The sequence below is a fragment of the Phoca vitulina genome, unplaced genomic scaffold, assembly GCF_004348235.1.
Source record: "Phoca vitulina isolate PV1807 unplaced genomic scaffold, GSC_HSeal_1.0 scaffold18, whole genome shotgun sequence".
Classification (NCBI taxonomy): Eukaryota; Metazoa; Chordata; class Mammalia; order Carnivora; family Phocidae; genus Phoca; species Phoca vitulina.
This window is the reverse complement of record NW_022589721.1, coordinates 12,192,407-12,206,316: the sequence shown is the minus strand read 5'-3', so window position 1 is coordinate 12,206,316 and position 13,910 is coordinate 12,192,407. Positions and strand designations below refer to the sequence as shown.

The 13,910-nt window shown below is 39.3% G+C and overlaps 1 protein-coding gene across 8 annotated transcripts in view; it reads left to right on the top strand.

Annotated features, from left to right (window-relative positions):
* Positions 1-13,910, top strand: part of TRPS1 (transcriptional repressor GATA binding 1) — a 251,388-nt gene that overhangs the window by 15,697 nt on the left and 221,781 nt on the right. Inside the window, exon 1 of one of the 8 annotated variants that reach the window (XM_032415622.1) lies at positions 4,964-5,178. The exons of the other annotated variants lie outside the window; for them this stretch is intronic. The gene's annotated coding sequence lies outside the window, so the exon portion shown is untranslated. Of the gene's footprint in view, positions 1-4,963; positions 5,179-13,910 lie in introns of those variants that run through there. 8 annotated transcript variants of the gene reach the window in all.

Below are 13,910 nucleotides of genomic sequence, written 5' to 3'. Positions count from 1 at the left end.
GGTCACATCCAGATAAGGTTTAAATAAGATGAGTTTTTATATTTTTTTTCCTTTCCACTTACTAAGGGATTTGCTTTCCTGATAAATCAGTATACATTTAATTTTTTTTTTTTACCCCTTCGGAATCACAACTTTGCTAATATATTCATCCACATTTAGTAAGCCCCTTCTCAAACATTCCTTGAACTGTTTTATACTTGTTCTCACAGCTCATATTCGTAAACAAAGACTATCCTGGATGTTTTATAGAAGGTAGCTACATGGCATTTATTTTCTGCTCATTTGGATTCTAATCCAATTACAGTTGTTCATGGAGCCTTCTTAGAATCTAGGAAAAGCCCAGTTGCAATTCTGTAGCTAATACATGGCTACTGAAGCTGAGAGATAGGTTATGGTTTAAGCACTGGACTGATTTTAGGTAACAGTCCACAAATAATTAATATAGCTCCCTTGAAAGCTTAGAAAAATACAAGGTAAAACAAAACAAAAGGCTACTTTTTATTTATTTCCAGATGGATTCCATCTTGTACTTGGCATGGCACAAAGTCAAAATGTTGCACTTTGAGATTTATTAATTAGAATGTTTCTAAGCCAGATATGGAATCTGTTCTCCTTTTTCAGATAAAAGATAAACCTAGTCAGCTGTAAAAATAACTTTAGAGTGGGAAAAACGTTGAAATCTTGAATCTGGGTTTTCTTTTCATGTATACCTCCATGTCTCAACAAAGTGAAATCTACCAGGTTCCTCCTGCTGTTGACACCGCGGTATTGAGGGCACCCGTGGCGTCATGGCAGCCAAGCCCAGGGGTCTTTCTATCTGACTGCATCTCTTCAATGGATTGGATGCTGCCAACCATTCTGTTGAGTATCTCTCCTGGCCTGGTTTCCCAGAGCAGTGCATCCCTACCACACTTGTTTTTGTCTGTCCTTGACTTTTCCTCTTCATCTCTGCACTTTTCCTTAGTAGTACGTGTTTTCACCTTTTGATCTGAATGAAGTAACTCCAGAGTCTTCACCTCCAGACCTCACCTGGCTTCTGAGTTCTAGTATCAGTAGTCTTCAAACACCATAGGCACTTGTTTTTAAATCTGTTTATCATCGTTAGCCTGGCATTCAGGACTCTAAGCTTTGTTCCCAGTTTACCAGTTCTATCTGTACTATACCGTGTGTCCTATCCTCAAAGTAGTGCTAAGTCCTGGAACATTCCCAAACCAGCCTTCATTCATGTTCTTCCCTCTCTGAGATGCTTTTCATCCATCCTTAACTGTAGGAACTCTACCTCTTCCTCAGATGTTGACTTTTGTTTTTCTTCCTGAAGTCATCAGATCTACAGTCATTTAGATTTAAAACATCTCTGCCCCGTGCTTCCATTTATTGGTGGTTTTGGTATATAGCCCATACCAGAATCTACTTGGCATTGCAAGTCTGGGGAGAGTGAGAGGATACCCAATTTATTTCTGTCCCCTTTAGAATTCCTTAGATGCAGTAGTTTCTCAAAAGTGTTACGTTAAATTGGCACATGGGGGAAGGACACTTTGGCCAGCAGATCATGAGACCTTTAGGTATTGACCAAATTGTGAAATTGGGTTGTTAAGTTTCCTAGAGATAAAGGATTATCTGATGTTGCATCTTGAAGTTTGTCCTGACATACTGTCCCTAAAGTATAATACCGCTGGTTACAACTTAACTTGCCGTGTTTTGCGGGGTACTTTCAAATTCTTTTATTGATTAACATCACTGAACCAAGTGTGACAGTGTTGGTAAAGCTGAGGTAAAGGGAGGCCCAAACACATTTGTGAATTATAGGAAATTGAAAACCCATATTACCTTGTGCTACAACAAAATAGTCAAAGAGGCAAAGTGATAGATGATGTGCCCTGAATACGTGAAGGTTAACAATGTTAGGTTCCAAGGTTACGAGCCAGAAATGGGTAGTTTTAACTTTCTCATGTTGAATGTTTGTCATCTCAAATACTGTGTCCCATTGTTTGAGGACATTGGCTTATGTATTGGCTTCATGGTGAAAGTTACCTGTGAGAGGTCCAGTGCTTGGATGTTAAGGGAGCAAGGAAGATTTAGACCTTGGGAAGATCTAACACAGACAATGGTGAATAGGATTTGTCAGGAGCTGAGCAGAAGCATAAGTAATGCTGCTTCGGGCTGCCCACGTTTATGGCAGTGAAGGATATTCAACCTCTCCTTGCTCTTTTCAATTTCCAGGTCTCCTTGAGGGACGGCCAATGAAGTGATAACTGAATAAGAGCTACTGAGACATTTCTCATGTTGAAACAAGAATGCCTGAGCCTTCTTTGATTGTTTGATTTTTTACTAATTACTTTTAATTTCATTTTAAAAGCCAAGGAACAATTTTGAAGTTTTTTTGTTTTGGATTTTTTTTTTTTTAAGACCATATCCTTGGCCTTCTCTTTGTAGTTTTTTTTTTTTTTTTTTTTTTTAACTACAAATCTTTCTTTTATCTAAGAATTGGGAAGTCCCTTTGATTTAATATATGAATCTGTTAAGTACTTAAATATTATCTTAAACAGCTCTGGAAAGTTACGGAGGCTTGCTATTACTGTGCATTCCCCAATCTGTATGGGCATGGAACCATGAAGGAGAAATCAAGGAGAGGATCTATTTAACGAATTTCTTTACTTCTAGGACAGCTCATTACTTGGAGGACTCTCATTTATCTATTTCTTTCTTAATAACAAAACATTCCAAAGCTTCCTAGAAACCTTAGCTAATGGCATTTTTCAGACATACTTTTCTGATGTCACCTTATGTGTAATCAGCAACTTAAAAAATCCTTTGAAGGGGATTGTTGGGGATTTTTAAGAGTAATAGCTGCCTGAAATTTACCAACTATTTTAAGTGATAGTAGAAAGAGTTCCATGGAAGAGTACATTCTAGTTAATAAGTAGGAATTTTTAAATGCTCTGTATTTTTCCACAACTGAAGGGGCGCCTACTTTTGGTTGAAAGTGAGTAGGCGAAACGTAGTCCTCTTCTTATAGTCTTGGTGGCTTAGAAATCTCTTTATTGTAGTTTCATAATCCCTGACATGACTATCTAGCTCTCATGTCTGCTAATGCAGAAATTGAGGAAGGAAATGCATGTTTTGGCTCCATTAAAATGTTCCTTATCAGACTGTATGTAGGAGGAGTGGTCACCCAAGATGCCTCTATTTGCCAGCTGGACGGTGTGTGCTCCCTCGAGCTTCCTGTCTGCTAAAGCCGTGTGGTGCCCTGTAATGATGGGAAGGAGCACGTTATTAAATGTGTCGGTCGGGCGGTGGTAGTGTTTTCACTTGTGAAAATCAGGGAGCAAACTTTGCCCAAATGCTGGATACAGTTTGCATAGAAATGAGCTACGTGTGGCAGCAACTGATTTGGTGGATGCCTAGCTAGTGCTGATCACTAAGGAGAAGTGAGAGCAACCACAGGCCTTAGGTGAGCTAGGTTTACAGGGCAAAGGGTCCTTCCCCAGAGGGGCCACCTTCACATGATGGTGTAATGGGTCACATTTGTGGAGCACTCTGCTAAGTGTATTGTCCCCACCTGAGAGAGGACCTGCTGTCATCCACGTTTCTCAGGGCAGTCGCCTAGGCTGGGACAGGTAGCACGAGCAGAACCAGGATCTGAACCCAGGCAGTGTGGCTGGAGAGCTAAGGCTTGGTAAGCACTTCTGCTGCACTTCCCATTTGCTGTGAGCAGGGTTTTCAGTTGCTGTAGAATCCAGGGGTTTCAAAGACTAGGTGACTTTCAGACTCGTGCTGTTTCAGTCTGTTTTCTTCTCAAACCCTAATCTACCTTTGTTCATTTTCAGAGCTATAAAACCAACGTCTTTATATGTGACATTTTAAAATCCGGTTTTAGTAATAACTCACGTTCAACTCGTGTTCTTTCCATAGAGGTAGCTGCAATCTTGGGTTAAAAAAAAAAAAAAAAATCTGTTATTGGTCTGACTGTGTCTTCTTGGCTCCTTTACAGCAAAAAGGCTGTGATCAGCAAAGTCTTGTAGGGGGAAGTTGTTGAATGACATGGGGATGTGGTACTGTCCTGTTAATCCTCAGGGCTTTGTGTTTCTTAAATTATTTGCGCTTCTGGACAACTGCCCCAGCTCCAAATGGGGTCTCAGCGTGGCATTCTGACTTGGCTTCTGTGTGTTACAAAAACATTAAAAGGAAAGGTTGGTTTGGGTTCGCATACAAACCAACCCCTTATCTATTAGCTTCTTTGTCTCTTGGATTAATTAAAAAAGTAATTTATGTTTTATGAATGAGCTTTAAAGATCCAGCGTGTTTTGGTGGTTAGTATGGTCACACAAGAAAAAGCCAAGAGTAAACCTGCTTTTTTTTTTTTTCCTTTTATTTTAAGGAGAAATAAAAAAAATCAGAGCCACAGAACAGTAACAGCAATAGGATTCCATTTCCTTTTAACTGCTTCTCAAGAAGCTCCAGTCAGAGCGAGTTGGCGGTGTCTTGGAAGGAGGCTGCCGGCTGGCTGCCTGTGGCCTTTGAAGCCGCGGCGACAGGAGCTTTGTGTGTGTCGGTGGCGTTCGCGGCGCCTCGCACGAGCCCCCGGCCTGCGGCAGCCACCACGCGTGCTCGGCGCCGGGCTGTGGGCGTGTTGTCGCAGGCCGCCCCGCGGAAGCGGGCTGTGCGCTCGGCCTGCGCGTCCCTGCGTGTGGCTGGTGCGCGCCCGGCTGCCGGCGCTCTCCCGCCCCCGCCCCCCCCCCCCCCCCCCGCCCCCCGCCCCCCCCCGGCCGGGTCGGCAGCCCCCGCCAGCCCGCCGCGCGCGCGTCCCTGCTCCTCGTCTCCGCCCGCGGCTCCCGCCTCCCCGCCCCTCTCCCCACTTCCCAACCTGCTTCGCAGTCTCCAAGAACGCTCTCCCTCTCGTCTTGGCCTCTCCCTTGCTTCCTCTTCTGCTGCGGGCCCCTCTTGGCTCTGACGTTCTCCTTGCCTTTCCTCCTGCGTAGCGTACCCGCGATGGGTTGATCAGCACTTCCTCCTCCTCAGATCGGACTGTTCACCTGCGATCGGTGTGCAACTTGTAGACGGTCGCCCGTTGAGATAACAAGTTCTGGTTTTGCATTCGTTACACACTGTTGTATTACTAGCTTTTCGGTCTGGCACGTACTTTCTCATACACCGTTTTCAAGGAGCTGCTTCAACCAGGTATCTCTGATGTTTTGAAGTGTATTTATTAAGCAGACATTCTTGAGTACATGGAAGGATTGTGTCTCCTGCATTCTCAGGAAGCTATGAGTAAAATAAACATCAGAAAGTCATATGCACTAAGTCACAATGTAGGTTATAATTTAATTTAGTAGTTTTTTATAAGCACACGAAGCCTCTCTGCAGTGGCTGAGGCTTCTCTTATATTTTTTGGTGTTCTGGTGATGAGGACTTTATAGTTTTCTTAAGGAACACATTTTGAAACAGTTCTGTACATGGATCCCTATTAAGTTTTATCCCTCTCTACATTATCGAGTTTATTTTTAAAATTAATTCTTTTTAAGGCCATGCTTTTTACACCCCCTGTATTTATGTCCTTTTCTGGAAAGGAAAAAATACGGAAACCCGTATTATTAAGGCCATATCATGAAATATCAGTAATTTTAGTAGAGCTGTTCTTCAGTTGTTACCACAAGAAAGTTTTAGCGAAAGGACTGAACTTTATTGGTTCATATAATGTATGTCCAGTTGCTTCCTTTTTGCCTCCAAGATTCTAGGATGACTGATGTAAAGAACATAGGCGATATATAGCTGGATCTAAGGTGGGGGGCATCTTGTAGGGGACAGGGTTTTTATATTGATGCCTCAGTTGATTTTAAATTTACCCCCCAAAACGGAAATTTAGCTCCTTTTTAACTTGTAACACATTAACTTTTAGTACTGCTTTCCCTAGGGAGCGTGTTTGTTAAGTTGATATCATAAGTTATTTCATAAGACAGAATAAAACTGGAGCTGTTTTGTTGAAGACAAATTGACCCTTAAATATAAGAAATGATTTAATAAAGAAGGTCATTTTAAAGTAGCATGTTGAAAAGAAAATGATAATCTTATTAAAAACATCAGTAATACTAAGCCAATTATTAGTAAGTACTGCTCTGTCCTCAAATTTTTAACTACGTAATTACGCTATGCAAACAAAGGTACTGAAGTCACAGCATCAGGAGCTTAGTTATAACATACAAATAATAAAGACCGAGTCCACCATATGTTTTTCTTATAGTTGGAGCAGCCATTCCTAGAGTTTGGAAGGTACTTACTTTAGTAGTTAGAAATGTGCATCACAATATTTTTTAACCTTTTTGGCTTTTTTTTTTTTTTTGCATATTTCTCTTATTTGAGCACTTTGGCCTCATTCCAGGCTTATTTGTTCTCCAGATATGTACGGTACAGATTAAAATATAGAAGTTTCAGCCATCCCATGCCTTCTGGGACTTATGATTGTCTGGAATAGGCTTATGTCCAGCTGTATTTAGAAGCTCACTAGGTTGCAGCTATGTTTTCCTATCTGTGGTATGGTTTAGTTGGAATAAAATCAGAATTAGAGTAAGTGTCTAACTTCCCTAGTTTACAGTTTTCCCATCTACAGGCTGTGAGCAGTACTACCTGGGAACAGATTGTGGGGGGTTAAATCAATTAAATAATATATGTAAAACAGGTTTGGTGATTGCCAAAGGGCTGTGTGAATATTAATATTATAATAATTATAATTGTTCTGTTTCTAACCTTTTAAATTTTCATATATCATTAACTTTGGGAGTGTCTATTAAACTGTTCAAATGGGTGTTTCTAAGGTTTTATTTTATCTTTTGATTTAAAACTTATATTTAGGATATGTGCAGAGTAGAATTCTGGCTGTCAGCTGTTGTAGGGAAGAGTGGCACCAATTGTTCCAGAAGACTAGTTGGCATCGTTTGCTTGGAGGAATATATGTATATACACACACACACACACACACACACACACACCTTAATTCATCCATTCTTCTGTTGGATTTCTGCCGTAAGAGCTTTGGTGTGGAAGTCCATTCTGAATTGTAAAAGTTCTTAAAAGAAATGGTTTTGAGGTATTTTTTTCATTGTCCATCGGTGCCTTATTTTATGGGTCATGAGTGACCTAGGCCATCATTTTTATTTTAAAATGTATGTGCATTGGTACTTAATTTTAATACATGGCTTTTTAAATACATGACTTTTTGAAAGGCAGAGATTTCCTCTCAGAGCTCGCCTTTTTGTATTCATTTCATGAAATTTCTTCCTCTTCTTTAAAATGAGTGAGTCTTAACCAAATTCTCCTTCAGAGTTCATCGCTGTCTTCTTTGTCAGTAGGTTGTGGTAAGTCCATCAGGATACATCAGGCATCCTTCCTCAGGAGTGGTCTCTCACAGATAATATTTTGTGATTCTCTGTGGATATTTTAGAATTTATCTTTGTTTTTGTATATGGGATATGTGCCCCATGATTATAAACACTTGGTGAATAAAAATGATTTGTTACTACTGAGGTCACCCAGTTTTCTGCAGGAGAATAATAAATAGTCACATGATTTCACAGCCACGGTACATTGTACGCCACGGTGCAGTGATTCTGAGGCATCTTTTGCAACCGTATGTCCTAAGTTTTCAAGCTAAGTGTGTGTGCGCATGCGCGCGCGTGTGTATGTGTTCTCTTTTTTGTTCCTTTTCAAGAAGTAAGCATGTTCTTCACATCCAAAATAAAAAATCTATTTATTTACAAAACATGTCTATTAAAGAAATAACAGTAGGATTAAAATTAAAGGTTTTTTTTTTTTTTGAGATTAGAAGCTCCGAGTATTTTCTCAACAGGGATACGTGAAATGTCATTCACTTTTTTTCTAGGGGAAATTATATTGAACCATTGGGATTGCTTTTTATTTGATAGCAAAGAAGTCCCTACTGAGAGCACTGATCCTAAATTTTTGTTGGCATGTATGATATCAAATTATACTTGGAATAAATAATTCACAAGTCCCATATTAGGGGCTTGCAGGGTGTGTTGATGAAATAACTAGAATTTCTCTATGTAAGTTTTCAAATAATGGACGAAGTTCTAGGAATTATTTAAGAATTTCCAAAGTGAGATTGTCAGGGGGTTTGAGTGATACCAATTCTCTGAAAATTCTTTATCATTTCGACAGTTCCCTATTTATTTGTATTCTCCAGTGAGTCATGGGCTCATATTTGTATTATATTTATATTTTATTTATAATTATCATATACATGTGTAGTATTTGGTAATAAGTACATGCATACTTTAAAAATGCTCATGCTTTAGACTTTGGAAATTAAGGAAATTGAATATAGAGCTTTTCGTTTCCACATCACAGTTGTGTTTCAATACTGATCTTCAGTAACTGGAAGCCATTTCTATATTCTGGTAATTTGATAACCCACTTTGAAATGTATTTGTTGAGCTCATTGTAATTCCATGTGTCTCTAATGAAAGGCATGTGAAGGTATGGGTTGAAAGAATTATCTGTGGTTAGTCCTTGCAGAGACCCTGCTGCCCCTTTTGGGCAGTCTTTAACCTGGCACCCACTCCTGTGCTTGCTAAAATGGAGTTTTCCAAAATCTGAATGATGTCATGTTTGAAAGCAATGCCAAGAAACAATGTGGCAGTTTCTAAATTTTGTGAAGCTAAAATCCCTGGTTACAAGAAAGAGTACATGTCACAGATGAGTAGTTAGTAATGACTACAGTTTAGCAGGAAAAGAGCAATTCCCATATGCTGATTCTAGTCTCATAACAAAGAATGTTATAGAAAGATTGCACAGTATTTAACAAGCTGTGAGTTAATGTGACAGTGTCAGTGGATCTAGTTCCAGAAGGATAATCACTTTACCATATTTCTTCAAAAATATTTTAAGTTATACAGAAAACTCACTACAAATGAATCCAGACTGTTCTCACTGCACTCTACCCCTGCTAAGTTAGGCAGTAATACCGAGTTTAGTTAAACAAGTCTTGAGACTGCCTGATGCTAAGGACCTGGATAAATAAATAAGTCTCACTGTCAGGCTGAACCTCAGAGGTTTACCTCTTGTAAACTGGTGAGTGGGTATAAATGAGAATGTTATCCTTGAGTATTTGAGACTTAGTTTTCAGTACATCAGTTTACCTCTCACTGAGAGCCACTCCCAGTTTGAACATAGACTGCATTCTTCAACAGTTGTGGGCACCTTAGGAGTCAAGAAAATGAAGTCAAGTTGCATTGCTTTCAGCTCTTTGGAGCATGTACTGTGGGCAGTCTTTGGTATGATGGATTTGTTATCCACGATTCATTTCCAAGGCCTTTCCCAGAGACTTGGTCTCTTATGCACATTCATATTGGCACGATGATTTCCATGCCGCTATGAACTGTAACAAACTGGTGGATTTAACTTTGAATCTTAGGCTTGACTGTGTTCCTTTAAAGCTTAGAGCTCATGCTCACCATTTTGCTCTTGCAAAGACTCTTAGAGGCAGGGATGGGGCGCAACACGGGAGTGGGGAGAAGGTCTTATCTCCTTCAGTGATGTAGAAAAAAAGTGCATATTCTCCATCATGGAAGAAGATAGCCTTTTTCAGTTCCGAGAATACTGTTTTATCATTCCACTAGGGAGACTCTCTCTCTTTTTCCCATGAACATATATAGCTGGGTATTAGGAGAGGGAGGTATATAAATTAGCAATCCATCATGAAAAATTTCTACAAAATGCCTTTTATAAAGGCGATTTTTTTCTTTGAAAGCAATTATAAAGTTGATAATTAAATGAGATCCAAATAAGATTATAGTTAAATCAGAGTTTCCAGTCTTCCCATTGTTTAAGACATTCCCTGGTGACAGGCTATGGAATGAAGGAGTTCTGGTACTGTAAATGCTTATGGTGCTCTCACTGGTGTTGACTGCTTGAAGAAGTTAAGGGCCCCTCTTTTGTTAGAAAGACAATGCTTTGGTATCCAGTGCTTACCTCCTGAAGTAACAGGCAACACATTCCACTGCCACTATTTGATTGACCCTGTGTTTTCAGTAAACAAACTTTGATTTAAAGCAAAGAGCTCAGTGATTTTTTTTTAAAGTGAAAACAAGAGAAATAGAGTCAAATTCACTTTTTCCTTTTCTTTCTACCTAAAAATGTTTGGCTGCCTTCTATTTTTATTTATTTTTATTTTTTAAAGATTTTTATTTATTTGAGAGAGAGAGTGAGTGAGAGAGAGAGCATGAATAGGGTGGAGGGGAGGTCAGGTGTAGAAGCAGACTCCCCACTGAGCAGGGAGCCCAACACTAGACTCCATCCCAGGACCCTGGGATCATGACCTGAGCTGAAGGCAGATGCTTAACTGACTGAGCCATCCAGGTGGCTCAGTGCCTTCTATTTTTAAATTTTGTAATGATTGTGAATTTACTTGAAGAAATCCTTCTTGCCTCCCAATAGATATTGGCATCTCGATGTCATTCTTCATTCAACATATGAATGAAGAATTGCCCACTCCGTGTGTTCCCCACGAGGAGCTTGTAGTCTGGCGGGGGAAGAGTGGGGAGTGTGCCAACGATTTCAGCGCACTGCCTTTTACAGTCTCTTCCAGTTTATATTGTCTTATGCATTTAATTTTGTATTCTTTTCTCATTCCCTTTAAAAAATAACTGTGAGGTAGACAAGTTATACACATTTATTATAGGAATTAAGACAATAAAGATAAATTCAAAGAAGAGGATAAAACCCTGGCAAGAACCACTCTTGATTTGGGTTTATACGCTTCTGTAATCTTTTGAGTGTGTGTGTAACTATGTGTGTATAAGTGCGAGCATTTCTCTTTTTTATTCTCTCATCCAACCTTGAAAAAGAGGCAGTTTTGCCAGGAGTTGATTTTGGAAGTACAAGGAGATCTCTGCTCACAACTTTTTGCAAGGCCTGTTACTTCAAATTTGAGAACAGTGGCAGATATTTTGGCTAAAAATGCAGTGCTGACTTGTGCCTAAAGGTACCTTCATGGCCTTAACATAAATTCTCACATCAGGTTGTTCTTTTGCTCACATCTTCAGGCTCTCAACTGCGTGTCTTAGAGCCATTGTTGGAATGGGCGTGAAGAGGACCAATCTCTGCCTCAAAGCAACCTGATTTTGGAGTGCTCCTACTATAAAAATAAATTCCATCTGGATGGGGAGCAACTGGGAGACTTGAGTCATTACCAGGAAGTAGTGTTGAAGTGAAATCTTAGATGAGCCTTTAGTGCTTAAAGCTGAGGCCTGCCAGGTCTTCCTCTGGGTATAGACTGGCTTGAAATAAAGAGGTGCGTTCTACTGTGGTCTTCCTGGCTGTTTTAACTACTGGCTTGCATGGATCAGAGGGGAACTAGTTGGAGTATCATTGAGCTTTGACCAAGTCTGAGTGAGCTCCCAAAGGGACTAGGAAGATCTGGAATCATTTTGGAAGGCTTGCTTCTAAGTTACTTTGGAAAACTTCATAAAATGCTTCAGGTCTAAGAACTTTGGAGTTAAAATGGCTTCAACATAAACAGGGCTCAGATAAAATGCTAAGTACCGGCAGGCAATTCAGAAACAAATGGGTGTCTGGTAGCTTAGTCAGTCAGTTGATTACCTATTCTTGTCTTTTCAATAAGTTTCACTCAACTTATTCACTAAATTTCAGTAACTTCAATAAGTTCACTCAACCATTATTTACTGAGCAGCGCCTATTCATTTATAGGTACTGTACTTGGTTATGAGAATATCAATACTAATGACCACAGGAGAACTCTGTTCACATAGGAATATGAATATTGAAGCAGATTAAGTGAAATATTACTAGTCATAACTCCAGTTTGAACTATAGAAGAATACAGTGACACATTAACGCCTAAATAATCCAGTATCATTAATGTGTCACAAATTTATATCTGCAACCCCATCCTTTCATGTGAATTGGTAAGATATCTTTGATTTTTATTGATTTTTATTTATTTATTTATGTATTTTAAGGTTTTATTTATTTATTAGAGACAGAGCACAAGCAGGGGGAGTGGCAGAGGGAGAGGGAGAAGCAGGCTTCCCGCTGAGCAGGGAGCCCGATGCTGCGGGGCTTGATCCCAGGACCCTGGGGTTACAACCTGAGCCGAAGGCAGTTGCTTAACTGACTGAGCCACCCAGGCATCCCAGATAGCTTTGATTTTTTAAAAACTTCCTCTTTCTTGTATGATCAAATTAGATTTTTTTTGAAATATATAATACCTGTTCATTTTTCATCTTTCTTTGGTATACATGTCATACCACTTCTAGTTCAGTTTCCCTGATCTCTTTGATTTAGAAACTTCAGATGGATTCCTGTTTTCCACAAGTGCTCTAACTTCATCCACTGGGATTCTAGATTCTCTTACTAACTTTTGCAGCACATATTTTAGTAACCCAGATTCTCCCGTCCCTTGACTTATGTTTATATTGGAGAGCAACCCTTTGTTTCTCTTATACCCCTTTGCTGCAGTCTTTTCTTGTCCCCAGAGCTGTGCAATTCTTATTTTTCCCCCAGGCTCATTTCTACTCTCCTCCGCCTTAAATATTTTCACTTTTAGTGACCATGTTCCATTATTGCATTATGAGTGAAAGAAATAGTGGGCATAATAATAACGCTCATAAAAATAATAGCAGATATTTAGGACTTACTCTTTGTCTTCAAAGGACTTTATTGTTTGCCCTGCTGATTTTGGTGCAAAATCTTATATGCTGTATCGTTACCAAGATATTTTCTGTAAGCCTTATTTCTTTGACAGAAGGAGCTAGTTTCTTAAGCAATAATTTTCTCTTAAATTTTTTTCTCCTTTTGCTATTTGGCAACATTGTTATAAACATACTAGGTGGTCAATAAATACATACTATATGGATGAATTAATTGACTATAAATTTTGGTATGAAGTGCCCTTGCCTATAGGCAGCGTGTATATATGATATTTGATGTTGCTTTGGTACTTTATTTTCCAACTTGGTGAACAAGAATTTTTTTTAAACCATTAATATTCTGTACTCATGGCATAGTAGGTGGGAACTTTACTGAGAATTAAATGAATCAACTTTTATTTAATAGCCAGACTATTAGGCTTTGGGAAGCCATCAGTTTTAAACAAGGTATATATATGCACATACATATTAATATATTAATCTATAAATGAACATCAGTCAGAATAGAATCATTATATTTCCAGGATTGTAGGTAATTGCTTATGATAAGAAACTACAGTACTGTTGGCACTGTCTTATCAAACAGTAAAAAGATTGCATCAAAATCAGAGATAATTGTTTAGATATTAAATTGTTTTTTATCTTAATAAGGCTTTTCCCATTACATAACTATGTAGAAATTTTATCCCTAATCCATTGGTGTGAAGAGTTTGTGTGAAGTTTGTACGTAGAGTTTATGTAAAGTTTTGGGAACATATATGGTAAATGAGTTGTGTCATATTTTCAGGAAAAAAAGGAATCTTCCACAGAATGTATGCTTTAATCCTTTGTTGCAGAGAGTTGATGATTTTAACCAAACACCACTAAAATTACTAACACCACCAAACCTGTTACAGTTCCGTCAAGAAGCCACATTCTCTCTTGAGAGAGAATGAGCTCTTCTGTTTGCAGAATCACTGAATCCCTGAGTCACTCTCGCCCCCTTCACCTGGCCAGCTTCTGCTGCCTTGCAGTTTATAGTCATTTTCCCCCAGAACCCTTTCTTATACAAAATCTAGATCAGGCGCCTCTGTGTTCTGTTTTTCTTTTCTCGGGCTAGACTGTAAACTCCCTGAGGGAGGGCTTCATGTCTACCTTCACAGGTGTATCCGCAGCGCCTCGATCGATGCCCACAAAATATTATATGGCTGAATGGATACATGTGATGTTGCAGTGGTCCCCCCCCCT